This window comes from Scyliorhinus torazame, chromosome 10, assembly GCF_047496885.1.
Source record: "Scyliorhinus torazame isolate Kashiwa2021f chromosome 10, sScyTor2.1, whole genome shotgun sequence".
NCBI classification, from domain to species: Eukaryota; Metazoa; Chordata; class Chondrichthyes; order Carcharhiniformes; family Scyliorhinidae; genus Scyliorhinus; species Scyliorhinus torazame.
Window position 1 is genome coordinate 157,785,974 of NC_092716.1, and position 14,817 is coordinate 157,800,790.

The window sequence follows — 14,817 nt, forward strand, 5'->3', positions numbered from 1 at the left end:
GGCCCTCTTCTTGGCCACCTCTGCGCTCCAGTTCTGGGAGACCTGGACCTCTGCATTCTCCCACCTGCTGCTCCGCTCCTTCTTTGCCCACCTTAGGACACACTCCCTGTCCACGAAGCGGTGGAACCGCACCAGCACTGCCCGCGGCGGCTCGTTGGGCTTGGGATTCCTCGCCAGGACTCGGTGGGCCCCCTCCAGCTCCAGGGGGCCCGGGAAGGCCCCCGCACCCATCAACGTGTTCAACATCGTGACCACGTATGCTCCAACATCCAACCCCTCCACTCCCTCCGGGAGCCCCAGAATCCGCAGGTTCTTCCTCCTCGACCGATTCTCCATGTCTTCGAACTTCTCCTGCCATTTCTTATGCATCGCCTCATGCGCATCTACCTTCACCGCAGGCCCAAGATCTCGTCCTCGTTCTCCGAGGCCTTTTGCACCTCCCGGATCGCCTTAGGCCTTCTGGGTCTCAACGGCTCCAACAGCTCTGCCTTCAATTCCGTGAAGCAACGCTGGAGAAACTCCTGCTGTTCCTGCAACCACTGCGCCACGCTGCCTGGTCTCCACCCGCCACCATCTTGATTTTCCTCCCTCGCTCTTTTCGCAGTCCAAAACTACTTTTTTCACCGCTCCACTCCTGGTCCAATCCATACAGTGCCGGGGAGATGTTACTATCACCTTCCCACACTGGGAACCGTCGCACAAATGCCGCTGGGGGCCCTAAAAAGAGCCCAAAAGTCAGTTTCTGTAGGGAGCTGCCGAACGTGCGACTTAGCTCAGCATAGCCGCAACCGGAAGTCCACGAACCACCTTCTCATCAGACGCCGGGAGGGTGCTAGCACACAGCTGCACCTGTGATTCAATCTGCCGGATGATTTCCAGTGGTTCACTAGGCAATGTGATGGAGCGGGACAATGCATCAGCGATGATGAGCTCCTTGCGAGGCGTGTACACGAAGTCAAAGTCGTACCTTGTGAGTTTGAGGAGGATGCGTTGCAACCGCGGCGTCATGTCGTTCAGGTCCTTGTGGATAATGTGGACCAGAGGCCTATGATCCGTCTCGACAGTGAAATTCGGCAGGCCGTAGACATAGTCGTGAAACTTGAAAATGCCAGTGAGAAGACCCAGGCATTCCTTCTCTATTTGCGCATACCTTGTTCAGTGGGTGTCATGGCCCTCGATGCGTAGGCTCCCAGTGCCCAGGATGAAGTGTCATCGCGTTGAAGCTGCAGGGCCGCACCGATGCCATCCTGGCTCGCATCTGTCGAGATCTTCGTCTCCCTTTCTGGGTCGAGAAATGCCAAGACGGGTGCCGTGGTGAGCTTGGCTTTCAGCTCCAACCACTCTGCCTGATGTGCTGCCTTCCACTCAAAGGCAGTGGACTTTTTCACCAGGTTTCGTAGGGCTGTGGTGTGTAAGGCCAGGTTTGGGATGAACTTGTCCAGAAAATTGACCATGTCGAAGAAGCGCAACACCGCCTTCTTGTCTTCAGGGACCTTCATGGTTTTGATGGCCTTGACCTTGTCCGTGTCCGGGCGCACGCCCTGCTGAGAGATCTGGTCACCGAGGAACTTGAGTGTCGACATGCCAAAGCAACATTTGGACCTGTTCAGCTTCAGGCCATTGGCATGGACACGGCGGAATACCTGCTGAAGACGGGGAGCATGCTCTTCAGGTGTCATGGACCATATGATGATGTCGTCCACGTACACATGAACCCCTTCAATGCCCTCCATCATCTGCTCCATGATGTGATGGAAGATCTCCGATGCCAAGACAATGCCAAACGGCATGCGATTATAGCAGTATCTGCCAAACGGTGTGTTAAGGTGCAGAGCCTTCTGCTGGACTCATCCAGCTGGATTTGCCAAAATCCATGTGACGCATCTAACTTGGTGAAAAAATGTGCGTGTGCCATCTCGCTGGTGAGTTCCTCCCGTTTCGGGATGGGATAGTGTTCACGCATTATATTCTTATTGAGATCCTTGGGATCAATGCAGATGCACAGGTCTCCCGAAGGCTTTCTCATACATACCATCGAGCTGACCCAGTCAGTCGGCTCGGTTACCTTGGAAATGATGCCCTGTTGCTGAAGATCCTTGAGCTGTGCCTTCAGGCACTCCCACAGCGCAGCCGGGACCCGGCCTGGTGCGTGGACCACTGGCTTGGCATCAGGTCGTAGCAGAATCTTGTATCGATATGGCAGCGTGCCCATCCCGTCGAACACATCCGGATACTGAGCGAGGATGTCGTCAATGCCGTCCTACAGATCCACATTCGAGGATGTCATTGTGTAAACCCGCTGCACAAGGTTCAGCTGCTTGCAGGCCTGCACGCCAAGTAGGGATGCCCTGTCTGTCTTGACAATTGCAAAACGTAACCGTGAATGGATGCTCCGCTGGAGACGAGTAGGTGACAGGATCCCAGTGCCGTGATGGCATTTCCGTTGTAGTCCAGGAGCCTGCAGGCTGCTGGAAGGACCTTGGGGGCTTCTTGATGCGTTTGAAATCTGCCTGTGAGAGGAGGTTGGCGGAAGCACCTGTGTCCAGCTTAAACTGGATGGAGCAGTGGTTGACCTGCATCACCGCACGCCATTCGTCCGCAGAATCCACAGCGAGGATGGATTGAATTTGTGGTGAGTTGGATGTGGCATATTCACATTTGGCAATGATGCCCACACAGTAGGCGGAGTCCAAGCATTCTTCCTCTGGATCCGTTGTGCTGCCAGGATCAGAATCCTGTAATCGTTGTTGCACACTCTGAAGGTGCCGTCGTCGGAATTGCACAAGGCTGCATAGTGTCCAGGCTTCCCGCAGTTTAAACATCGCCTGCCTCTTGCAGGGCAGTGTTTCTTTAAGTGGGCGTTGCCGCAGTTCGAGCACGTCATGACGTCGGCTATCTGCCTCTCCGCACGTCGACGCACATGCACAATGCGGGTGTCGGCCGCTTCGTTATCCCGTTCGCATCGCGCATGCATGGGGCCCCGGGAAAAGCACGCGAAATGGCCGCTTTCATCAATGCTGAGGTCCTTCATCCGGGTGATGGCCTGCACACTCTCTGCCTCGTGGGAGGCAAGTTTCTCATTTTCAACCGATTTGTACTGGGCATAGCGATTTTTGCCGTGCTCATGCACTGTGCATGTTTCAATCGCGACTGGCAGGGTCATATGCTTGATTTTCAGCAGCTGCTCTCTCAGAGGATCAGAGTGAACTCCAAAAACGATTTGGTCTCTGATCATGGAGTCAGCAATATCACCAAAGATGCAGGACAGGGCTAGCAGGTGGAGATTAGTTAAGAAGGAGTTGAAAGATTCATCTTTACCTTGTAGACGCTGTGTGAATATGTAGCACGCGAAGATTTCACTGGTGTCCGCTTCACAGTGACTGTCAAACTTGTCCAGGATGGTCTGAAACTTTGTCTTGTCCTGGCCTTCGGTGAAGTGAAAAGAGTTGAACAGTTCAATGGCTTGATCACCCGCTGTTGAGAGGAGAAGCGCGATCTTCTTTGCATCAGACGCACCCACGAGGTCTGAAGCTTCGATGTACAGCAGAAACATTTGTTTGAATGTCTGCCAGTTGGCACTGAGATTGCCAAGGTCCTGAGTTGGTGAGGAGCCTGAATCTTCTCCATGGTGCCGGGATACATTCGCTGGTCGTCACGGAACGGATTGAGGTAAAGCAGTCTCCTGGTAGCATGATGTTATGTACTCTGGGATAACACAGGCTGCAACTGGATGCAGCTTTAACCAAAAGATACTCCAGACCTTTAAGTTAGTTCAATCTGATTTATTGAACCAGTAGTACAGTTTGCACAGTTCTCTGTGAGTTCGACTCTCTGCCAACGCAAGTGTGGTTACTCTGCCTGACTGAACCAGACTAGCTCTTAGCCACGTGCTGCAGGTGTGATACTGTACATACACCCTGCCGCACTCTGTTGATGTTCATCAATGGAAAGAGGCGGAGTATGAGTGCCTCGTGCCTTTTATAGTGAGATACCACCCCTGAGTGTCCTGCCTGCTCATTGGTCATGTCCTGTTCTCTGTGTTCATTAACTGCCTGTCTGTGCCTGTCTGTATATCATTATCTGCATGTCTGCATATCATGACACCCCTCACTCGCTGTTGCCTCCTGACAGCTCATGAACTGAGAGAACTGTCACCATGTTAGTGCTGACTAACTCTGGGGAGAGGCATGCAGATGTTCTAAGCCAGCAGTAGTGTTGACAAGCTGTTCTTCCAGACCTATCGCAACAGAACTGGGATCACAACAACTGGTATTTATACACCTTTAATGCAATAACATGTCTCAAGGGGCTTCATAGAAATGAGTTGGAGCAACAAATGACACTGGCAGATGACCAAAAGCTTGGTCACTGAGGTAGGTTTTTAAGGAGCGACTTAAAGGAGGGAGAGGGTTGGAGAGGGGGAGAGGTGTAGGGAAGGATTCCAGAACTCAGGGTCATGGCATCTAAAGGCATGACCAGCAATGGTGAAACAATTGAAGTCAGGGGTGCTCAACATGATTTGAGATATATGACACAGAAACAGGCCATTCGTCCCGGGGAGACAATGCTGGGCTGGCCGGAATCATAGGAGTGCAAATAGGAGGGCTGTGGGACAAGAGATTACAGCGATTGGGAGGTCATGGAGGGATTTGAAAAAAAAAAGTGAATTTTAAAATCGAGTCGTTGCTTTACAGGGAGCCAGTGTAGGTCAGCAAGAACAGGGGCATTAGGTGAACAGGACTTGGTCCAAGTAAAGACATGGACAGCAAAGTTTTGGATGACTTCAAATTTTCAGAGGATAGAATACGGGTGGCTGGCTAGGACTATGTTGGAATAGTCAAGTCTCAATCTAACAAAGACATGGATGAAGGTTTCAGCAGCAGATGTGTTGAGGCAAGGGCAAGGTTAAGCGATATTATGGAGGAGGCACATGGCAGTTTCACTGATGGTAGAGATATGTGGTTGATAACTCATCTCGGGATCAAATATACCTAAATATACCTAGACCTAAATACCTAAATACACCTAAATTGCAAACAGTTTGGTTCAACATCAGACAGCTGTCAGGGAGAAGAATGGAGTTGGTGGCTCAGGAACGGCGTTTGTCACAGTGTCTGAAGGCAACGGCTTGGTCTTACCAATACTTAGGTTTAATAAGTACTCAGCGTTTTTTAATATTTAATCATTTTTAGCCTGTTCTTGCGAAGACTTAGGTTCAGACAAAGTTTGCATTGGAACTATTGTGTGAAATTCTTGAACATTGCTGAAAAGAGAGACTTGTTGATAAAGCTTTTTGTCTTAAGCTCATCAGGACAAATGCAAGAATGCCAAATGTCAAACAATCGCACCAATTTGTTCCATGGAAGTAAAGGGAAGAGAAAGGTTGGCAAGTCAACTCTGTTTGGCTGAAGCATTACCGTGGAGAAAGCAAAAGGGAGCTATAGATTCCCAAGCTTCTGGGAAATTCAAAAAAGATACAAGGCTTGAAGGCATTCCTTTTATTTGCAGAGAAAGGTCCTTGCGCATTAATGTGTGTCACTTTCTAACAAATGTAAATGAGCCATGTTACGAACTTAACTCATTATCTTAAACTGCTTGTTAGTGTAGCTATTAACACACTTAGGATTGTTCAGCAAATGCTGCCCAATCGCATCGAGCAGTAGACATTTTGTTTTCGGTTTTGCAAGCTGAGCTGGTTAAGTACAGTCTGTGCTCTGTCTATTATGGTCAACTGAAGGAACATGCTGATTTGATAGCCAGTCATTGGGACACACGGCCCATATAACTGGCAGGGCAATGGGATTGAAATTCATACATTTAAGAAAAAATGTAGAGTACCCAATTACTTTTTTCCAATTAAGGGGTAATTTAGCGTGGCCAATCCACCTAACCTGCACATCTTTGGGTTGTGGGGGCCAAACCCACGCAAACATGGGGAGAATGTGCAAACTTCACACGGACAGTGACCCAGTGCCGGGATCGAACCTGGGACCTCGGTGCCGTGAGGCAGCAGTGCTAACCACTGCACCATCATGCTGTCCATGAAATTCATACATGACGTTGATTTATTGTGTGGCAGGCAGGATGCATTTCAGGATTGACAGCAGCATCCTGTTGGTGGAAAATGTCACTCACATTGCCACTATATAGTAGCAGATCAGCATAGCAATTGTCTCATAGGACAGCTTTGATGCACTCAATTTCTGCATCCAGCTTGCAAGGTGACAAAATGGCTCGGGCCTTATTTACAAGATTTCTGGTGAGTCCAGTCTTAAAGTCCATGAAGGTTTATGAATCTCAATGCTTACGTTTCTTGCAAACCCCCAAAACATCTACTGTTAGATGTGTTTTTACGATTGGGCAGCACTTGTTGAATAATCCTGAGTGCACTAATAACGACACTAACAACCAATTTAAGAGGGCCAATCAAACTCATAATGTGACTTATTTACTCATAGGGACCCATTCTCAGTAAACAAAAGGAATATATGAAAGACTTGTGTCTTTGTTAAACCATGCACCATGCTACAATAATTTGATGTGTGATACCTTTTCAAATTATAATTGCGGCAAAGTTATCAATTGCACAATAGAGCTCAAATGTGTATGATGCCCAAGTATGAGTATTTGTGAGATGCAATCTCAAGTAGCTGTAGCATGGTTTGAAGCCTTGACATGGACCAGCAGTGATTATGGAAGAGGTTGGCAGCAAAGTTGTGTGGCATCGAATCTCGGGCCATCTAACTGATAAAGGGTAGTATCATGTGGCCTTAACTTGCCAGGTTCCTTAAAGTATATTTTCATAGAATTTACAGTGCAGAAGGAGGCCATTTGGCCCATCGAGTCTGCACCAGCTCTTGGAAAGAGCACCCTACCCAAGGTCAACACCTCCACCCTATCCCCATAACCCAATAACCCCACCCAACACTAAGGGCAATTTTGGACACTAAGGGCAATTTATCATGGCCAATCCACCTAACCTGCACATCTTTGGACTGTGGGAGGAAACCGGAGCATCCGGAGGAAACCCACGCACACACGGGGAGGATGTGCAGACTCTGCATAGACAGTGACCCAAGCCGGAATCGAACCTGGGACGCTGGAGCTGTGAAGCAATTGTGCTATCCACAATGCTACCGTGCTGCCCATTTATGATCTTGTCCTGCATCTAAGTCAAGGCAGGAGGTTTTCAGAGGTCCCACTGACACGTCTTGTCAGGTGTTGTACACTGAAGTATACTAGGGCGGATACCCTGGAGTTGCAAGCACTACACCACCTCCTCATAGCTATCTCATGCAGCAGGACACCAATTTGACCATCTATCAGCTGGGTTCGTGATTGTGGCCATTTCATCATAGTCTCTGCATTTGTTTAGTCCTCACTTGTTTTTGCTGGACTCAGAGTTTAAATCCAAGTTGTTCGAAGTTTGGACAGGTGGGAAATTGTCCCATCATAAATTAAGGAGAAACTTCCTCTCAACTCTATTGTGCCAGAGCACATAAGCACAAACAACACTGTCCCAAAGAATACCAACCCTACACTGGCTCCCTGTTAATCTGTAGCTCTTTTAACAGGTAAGAAAACATTTGCAGGAGGAACATCCACTTATATTGTTGGTTAAGGATTGTTGGTTAAGGAATAATCCCTTAACATTCCATTCTTGTCAAGTTACCACAGCACTGTCAGATTCACAGGTGTCAGTGAATTCACAGGCGCTGGTCAAATATTATTGTTACTCTGTACAAAACATAATAAATAGTGATGTGACTGGGCATAAATGAACAAGCCTAGGGGGAGTCATTTAAAAAAATCCTCATCAGAGATGCAGTCGGACAGCTGTTTAGGTCAACCAATCACATATACATCTGAGTGTTACAACAGTAAAGAGGTTGAAAATAAGAGGATGTATTTTCCAGTCAACAGGTTGGACCAGATGTTGTGGATGAGGGAGAGTCAACACAAATCAGACAGTGACCAATCAGCTTGGATCTTACAAATGTCCAGGCAAGCTTTGCAGCACTCCCACCAAAGTAAAATAACCTTTTGTTAAAATATGCACTTTCATCATAGATGATGCCGTCACCATTTCTCATAATCCTCAGTGGAGATAGGCTCAACCCTGAGCTCATCCGCAGAAAAATGAGCATATTCCGGGCTGGCAGGAAGTTGGCACTTAAACCTGGCCCTGGATTCACCGGTCGCCAACGCCAAAATCACGTTCAGTGATCGGCCGGAAAATCACCGTTCCTGACGAAATGGGGGCAGCTCCGCTTTCGCAATGCTCCGCCACCTCCAAAGCGGCGTATTCTCCGCGTACGCTGCACCACATATCAACGACCTCAGGTCATTGCCTGAGGCCCGCTCCCCCGCCCGATGCGCCGCCCACGGCCGGCTGAGTTCTCGACGGCGTGGATCTCTCATGGTCTTACCCGTCAGAAACTTGGCGTGGCTCCTCAATCTAGCGCCGCCACAGTCGGGGGAGGATCGATCCGCGGGCAGGAGGGCAGATTATTCGGGGCTAGGGGCACTAGGGCCTGGGGTGCCCGAGCCGGCCGAAGGGGGGGACTATTTCACAGGCCGGGTCCACGAGCGGCCGCCGTATAGACATGCGCGGCCTCAGACATGGCAATTCTCCGGGAGTATCGGCTGCGAGAGCCGGGTGTTCTACGCTGCCGTCCTGCTAGCCCCCAGCAAAACGGGGAATCGGTGGCCATTTTGCGCCATTTTTTCTGGTGTAAATTGCCACCGTTACCACGCCGGCGTGGGGACATAGCCCCAGAATCTGAGAATCCAGCCCCTGATGTTTCACAAAGAGGCCTCATAAACTGGCTGCATGAGGTAGATCAGATTGTACCTCACTTTAACCATGCAGTTATGAGTACAGGCAGCAAAGTGCCTACATTGGAATGTCAAGCCTTTGAAGTCCTACCTGATTAAGGAGGCAGCAATCAAATTATGTCACGTCCGTGAATCCTCAGACAACCTCTACTAAAGTGACAGCACTGCCTCTAGCCGGGATGGTCACTATGGTCCTGACCTATGTCACTGGTTCATTCGAGTCTCTGCGGGGATATCAGCAATATTCGTCAATCTGATGTTCATAGATGTATCAAGAAGGTGACCACTGTGTTCCTTCCCAGGACAAAGAATTGAATTGCTCTCCCCATGAGTAATCAGCAGAATGACAAGCTTCTGCGGGTTTTCGGATGTCAGGATTCCCCAAAGTGCAACATGTCATTGATGACACGAATGGATCCCCAGACACAGCCCTTTTGCATTCATGGAATACAAAGCCAGCACCATCAGAATTCCATAAAATATTTTTAAAATCTTTCATTTCATTAATGCACTGGTTTGTCCAAGCTAGTGGATTTCAATTTCTCAAGGAACAGTCGCAGAAGCACAGTACTGTTGCTTCACAGTGCCAGGGTCCCAGGTTCCTGTTTTACAGGCTTTCAGTCAGGTGCACCATGACTAGGCCGCAGGCATACAGAGGTAGTAATACTAGAGTCACACTGTCGGCAAGTGGTCGTGCCAGAGTAACAAACAGAGTAAAAAGCCTGTTTTACAGGCTTTAGAGTAAAACGGGTTGGAATCCAGAGGAGCAACAATTGAAAAAGGGAGAGGAGGTACTGAGCAGCTAGGAGTCTGTGAGCAGCATGGAGGAAAATCAAAGTGATGTCACAGCAAAAGGAAGGGTAATGAGAAGTTACTGGTAAATATCAAATTTAAAAGCTACCTGTAATTTAAACTGGATCAAATATTGAGTTAAAAATGAAAAATAAGACTGAACTGATTAAATACAACTTTAAAATTAAAAAAAGTATTTTTATTCAAACAACATTTTCATGATTGCAAAAGTAACCCCAATACAATACAACCCATCCCAACCCAGTTTTATATCAAGACCATCCCCCAACCCCCCCTCCCCACCACAAAGAAGACCCCAATAGACCCCCTTCCCCCAGAAACAGCTGACAGTAACCAGCTCCGTGGAAAAGGCAATGAGCGGCTGCCACCCAAAAATATCTGAATACATTCCCTCTCGGGAAATGAAATGAAATGAAAATTGCTTATTGTCACAAGTAGGCTTCAAATGAAGTTACTGTGAAAAGCCCCTAGTCGCCACATTCAGGCGCCTGTTCGGGGAGGCTGGTACGGGAATCAAACCGTGCTGCTTGCCTGCCTTGGTCTGCTTTAAAAGCCAGTGATTTAGCCCAGTATGCTAAACCAGCTGGAGCTTCTCTAAAATCTCGACTAGACCGGCAAACCTACCCTCCAGAAACATATCCGTTAACCTCTCCCACCCCTCCCTCTCCCATGCCCTGAACGTTGACTCCAGGCCCTGTACCTTGAAACTGTTTTTTGTAACTGTCGAATTGTGATTACAATAAAATATTTGAACGTTGACTCTGAACCAGACGACACAAACCTATGATTCCTGCAAATCGGCGCCAATAGAAGAGTTTAATTTAAAATGCTGGCTAAATTGATTCCAAATCCTCAAAGAGGTTATTACCACTGAGCTCCACAAACATTTCACCGAAGAGAATGGGAGTGGTGCAGTAACAAGGGCCCTCAACTCAATTCGATGCATGAAGCCTCCTCGATCTGCCCCCAATGAGTGTGCGGATCCTTAAACCATTCCCGCACCTTTGCAATGTTTGCCGTCAAGTAATGACATATCAGATTAAGTTGCGCCAACTCCCCCGATTATCTATCCCTTTTCAGAAATTCCCTATAAACCCGAGGAGCCTTACCCACCCAAACAAAAGTAGATATTAACTTATTGACCAGACCAAAGAAAGCCTTTGAAAGAAAGACTGACTGGGAGACACTGGAACAAAAACAAAAACTTGGAAGAATATTCATCTTCATCATAGGTAGGGATTCTACAGTGCAGAAGGAAGCCATTCGGCCCATCGGGTCTGTGCCAACCCTTCGAAAGAGCACCCTACCCACCCCACCCTAGGCCCAATCCCCGCTCTAGCCCTGTATCCTCACCCAGCCTTTGACTGAGAGGGGCAATTATTTTTAGCATGGCCTATCCACCTAACCCGCACATCTTTGGACTGTGGGCAGACACCGGAGCACCCGGAGGAAACCCACACAGACACGGGGATAAAGTGCAAATTCCACACAGACAGTTACCTGAGGTCAGAATCAAACCTGTATCCTGGTGCTGTGAGGCAGCAGTGCTAACCACTGTGCCACCCTGCCACCCCTGCCAAGGTAAGAGGAAGGGCATCCCACCCCTTCAAATCAACCTTCACCCCATCCACCAGACTGGCCAAGTTAAGTATATGATACCGGAAGCTACCCTCACTCAACCCTGCCAAATGCTTTTTCCGTGACATACTCACCTCAGGCTTGGTCACCGAGAAGGGCGAGAACACCACATTCAACAATCTCCTAATGTTGCCGACAACTGCTGGCCCTGAACAAATCCTGTCTGCTCCTCCAGAATCACCTTGGCGGACAGGGCTCCAAATGAGTTGCCAACACCTTAGCTTCAGCGTTTAACAGAGAAAATGGCCGATACGACCCAGACTCCGTTGAATCCTTCTACTTTTTCAAAATCAAGGGAATTGATGCCTGTGCCAGCGTGGCCAGCAACACCCCCCAGGATGGCGAGTAATTGAACATATCCAACAGAAGTGAAACTAACAAACCAGCAAACTGTTTATAAAGTTCAATAGGTGGGCAGCAGTGGTGCAGTGGTTAGCACTGCTGCCTCACGGTGCCGAGGTCCCAGGTTCGATCCTGGCTCTGGGTCACTGTCCGTGTGGAGTTTGCACATTCTCCCCATGTTTGTGTGAGTTTTGCCCTTACAACCCAAAGATGTGCAAGGTAGGTGGATTGAACACGCTAAATTGCCCCTTAATTGGAAAATTGGGTACTCCAAATTTTAAAAAAAAGAAAAAAAAATTCAATAGGGAACACATCCAGACCCGGTGCTTTAGCCATTTGCATTCAAACACAATTCATGATCTCCTCCTGTCCAATTGGCGCTTCCAGCTCCTGCGTTCTCTCATCTTCCACCTCTGGAAAGATCAACCAATCCAAAGATTGTAACATTATCGAATCCTCCCCCAGAGGCTCAGACTTATGTAGCCCATGGTAAAAGGCCTCAAACATTTCATTATCCTTCTCCGGGGCAGAAACCAACCCATCATCCCAGTCCCTAATCTGAACTATCTCCCAGAAGGCATCCTGTCACCTCAGCTGGTTAACTAACAGATGGCAGCCTTCTCCCCATTCTATAGAACATCCCCCCCGAACCCTAAGCGACACAGCTGCCTCACCGATTTTCCCGTTGACAACAACTCAAAATCCATCTGCAATTTCTTTCTCTCTGTCAAAAGCTGTGGTGTTGGACAATCGAGCACTTGTGGTCCACCTCAAGGATGGATTCCACCAACCTCTGCCTCACCACCTTCCCAGATTTAGCCCTGTACGCCTGATAAGAAATAATGTCTCCTCTGATAACCGCCTTCAGGGTTTCCCTGAGCGTGGAAGGCGAAAATGCATCGTTCTTGTTAAACTCTACATGCTCCCCAATAGCGGAGGATACCCGCTCGCAAAACCCATTATCAATCTCCACGGGGGTCGCTGAGGGCTGCCCAGCTCCAAAATCAGGTCCACAAAATGTGGGCATGATCTTAACAAGAGAACCACCGAGTACAGGGCCCCCCTAACCCCAGGGAGTAGAAACCTACCCACTATGAAGAAATCAATCCGGGAGTAAACCTGATGGACATGGGAGAAAAATAATAAAACCCCTTATCGCTCGGTTGCCTAAGGCCCCCCCCCGCCAGCCAATCTGTTCCATGAACACCAATAACTCCTTTGCCACCCCTGATATATTCAAGGATTTGGGACTCGACCTATCCAGCCGAGGATCCAGAACACAGTTGAAGTCTCCACCCCCACAGAACACAATTGAAGTCCTCCCCCACCCCCCACCCCCTCCCCACCCCACCACCACCCCACCCCAGCATAATTAACTGATGTGATTCAAGATCGGGAATCGAGGCCAACGCCTTCTTAATGAATTGTGTCATCCCAATTTGGTGCGTACACGCTGACCAAAACCACCGGCATGCCCGCTAAAGCCCCACCATATCTCCCCCCTGAGTCTGCTAAAATGTTAACCACAGAAAAAGCCACCCTCTTGTTAATCAGCATTGCGGTCCCCCATGTCCGAACATCAAAACTTGAGTGATACACTTTCTCCACCCATCCTGGGAAGCGGGCGCCTGCAGGGTGCGTCGGTTGGTGGGGGGGGGGCCTAGACGGGGCCGGCGGAAGGACTGATCCTCCTGTAAAGTGCCCTGGTGAAGGGGAGGGTGGGACTGGTGGCTGGGGTGTGCGTGGGGCTCCGGCGGGCGCCAGGACTCGTAGGGAGACCGTATCTTGTCGGCCGTCGGGGTACGCCTGGCGTACTGGGGGTTAGCGTGGAGAAAATGGACCCTCTCGACCAACAGGTCCAACTTGTGCGCCCGCATGTGTTTTCGGAGCAGGATGGGTCCGGGAGCTGCCAGCCAGGTCGGGAGCGAGGTCCCAGAGGAGGATGTCCTGGGGAAGACAAGGAGACGTTCGTGAGGTATCTGGTTGGTTGTGGTACAAAGCAGTGACCGGATGGAGAGGAGGGCATCCGGGAGGACTTCCTGCCAGCGGGAGACTGGGAGATTCCTGGACCGTACGGCCAGTAGGACGGTGTTCCAGATCGTTCCGTTCTCCCTCTCTACCTGTCCGTTACCCCGGGGGTTGTCCTGCTCGAGGCGATGCCCTTGCTGAGCAGGAATTGACGCAGTTCGTCGCTCATAAAGGAGGATCCCCTATCACTGTGTATGTAAGCGGGGAACCCGAACAGTGCAAAGATGCTATGGAGGGCCTTGATGATGGTGGTTGCGGTCATGTTGGGGCAGGGGATGGCGAATGGGAACCGGGAGTACTCGTCAATCGCGTTCAGGAAGTACGTGTTGCGGTCGGTGGAGGGGAGGGGGCCTTTGAAGTCCATGCTGAGGCGTTGAAAGGGACGGGACGCCTTTATCAGGTGCGCTTTCTCTGGCCGGTAGAAGTGCGGTTTGCACTCCGCGCAGATTTGGCAGTCCCTGGTGGCTGTCCTGACCTCCTCGATGGAGTAGGGCAGGTTGCAGGTCTTGACGAAGTGGAAAAAGCGGGTGGCAGAGGTCCTCGTGGAGGGCTCGGAGGTGGTCCACTTGTGCGGTGGCACATGTGCCGCGGGACAGGGCATCAGGAGGCTCGTTTAGCTTCCCGGGACGTTACAAGATCTCGTAGTTGTAGGTGGAGAGTTCGATCCTCCACTGCAAGATCTTATCGTTTTTTATCTTGCCCCGCTGTGCATTATCGAACATGAAAGCAACTGACCGTTGGTCAGTGAGTAGAGTGAATCTCCTGCCGGCCAGGTAATGCCTCCAATGTCGCACAGCTTCTACAATGCCCTGGGCCTCCTTTTCGACTGAGGAGTGGCAGATTTCTGAAGCGTGGAGGGTGCGTGAGAAGAAGGCCACGGGTCTGCCCGCTTGGTTGAGGGTGGCCACCAGAGCTACGTCAGACGCGTCGCTCTCGACCTGGAAGGGGAGGGACTCGTCGAAGGCATGCATCGTGGCCTTTGCAATGTCTGCTTTGATGCGGCTGAAGGCCTGGCGGGCCTCTATCGACAGGGGAAAAGCTGTGGATTGGATCAGGGGACGGGCCTTGACAGCATAGTTGGGGACCCACTGGACGTAGTAACTGAAAAACCCTCGGCAGCGCTTCAGGGCCTTGGAGCAGTGAGGGTGGGGGAACTCC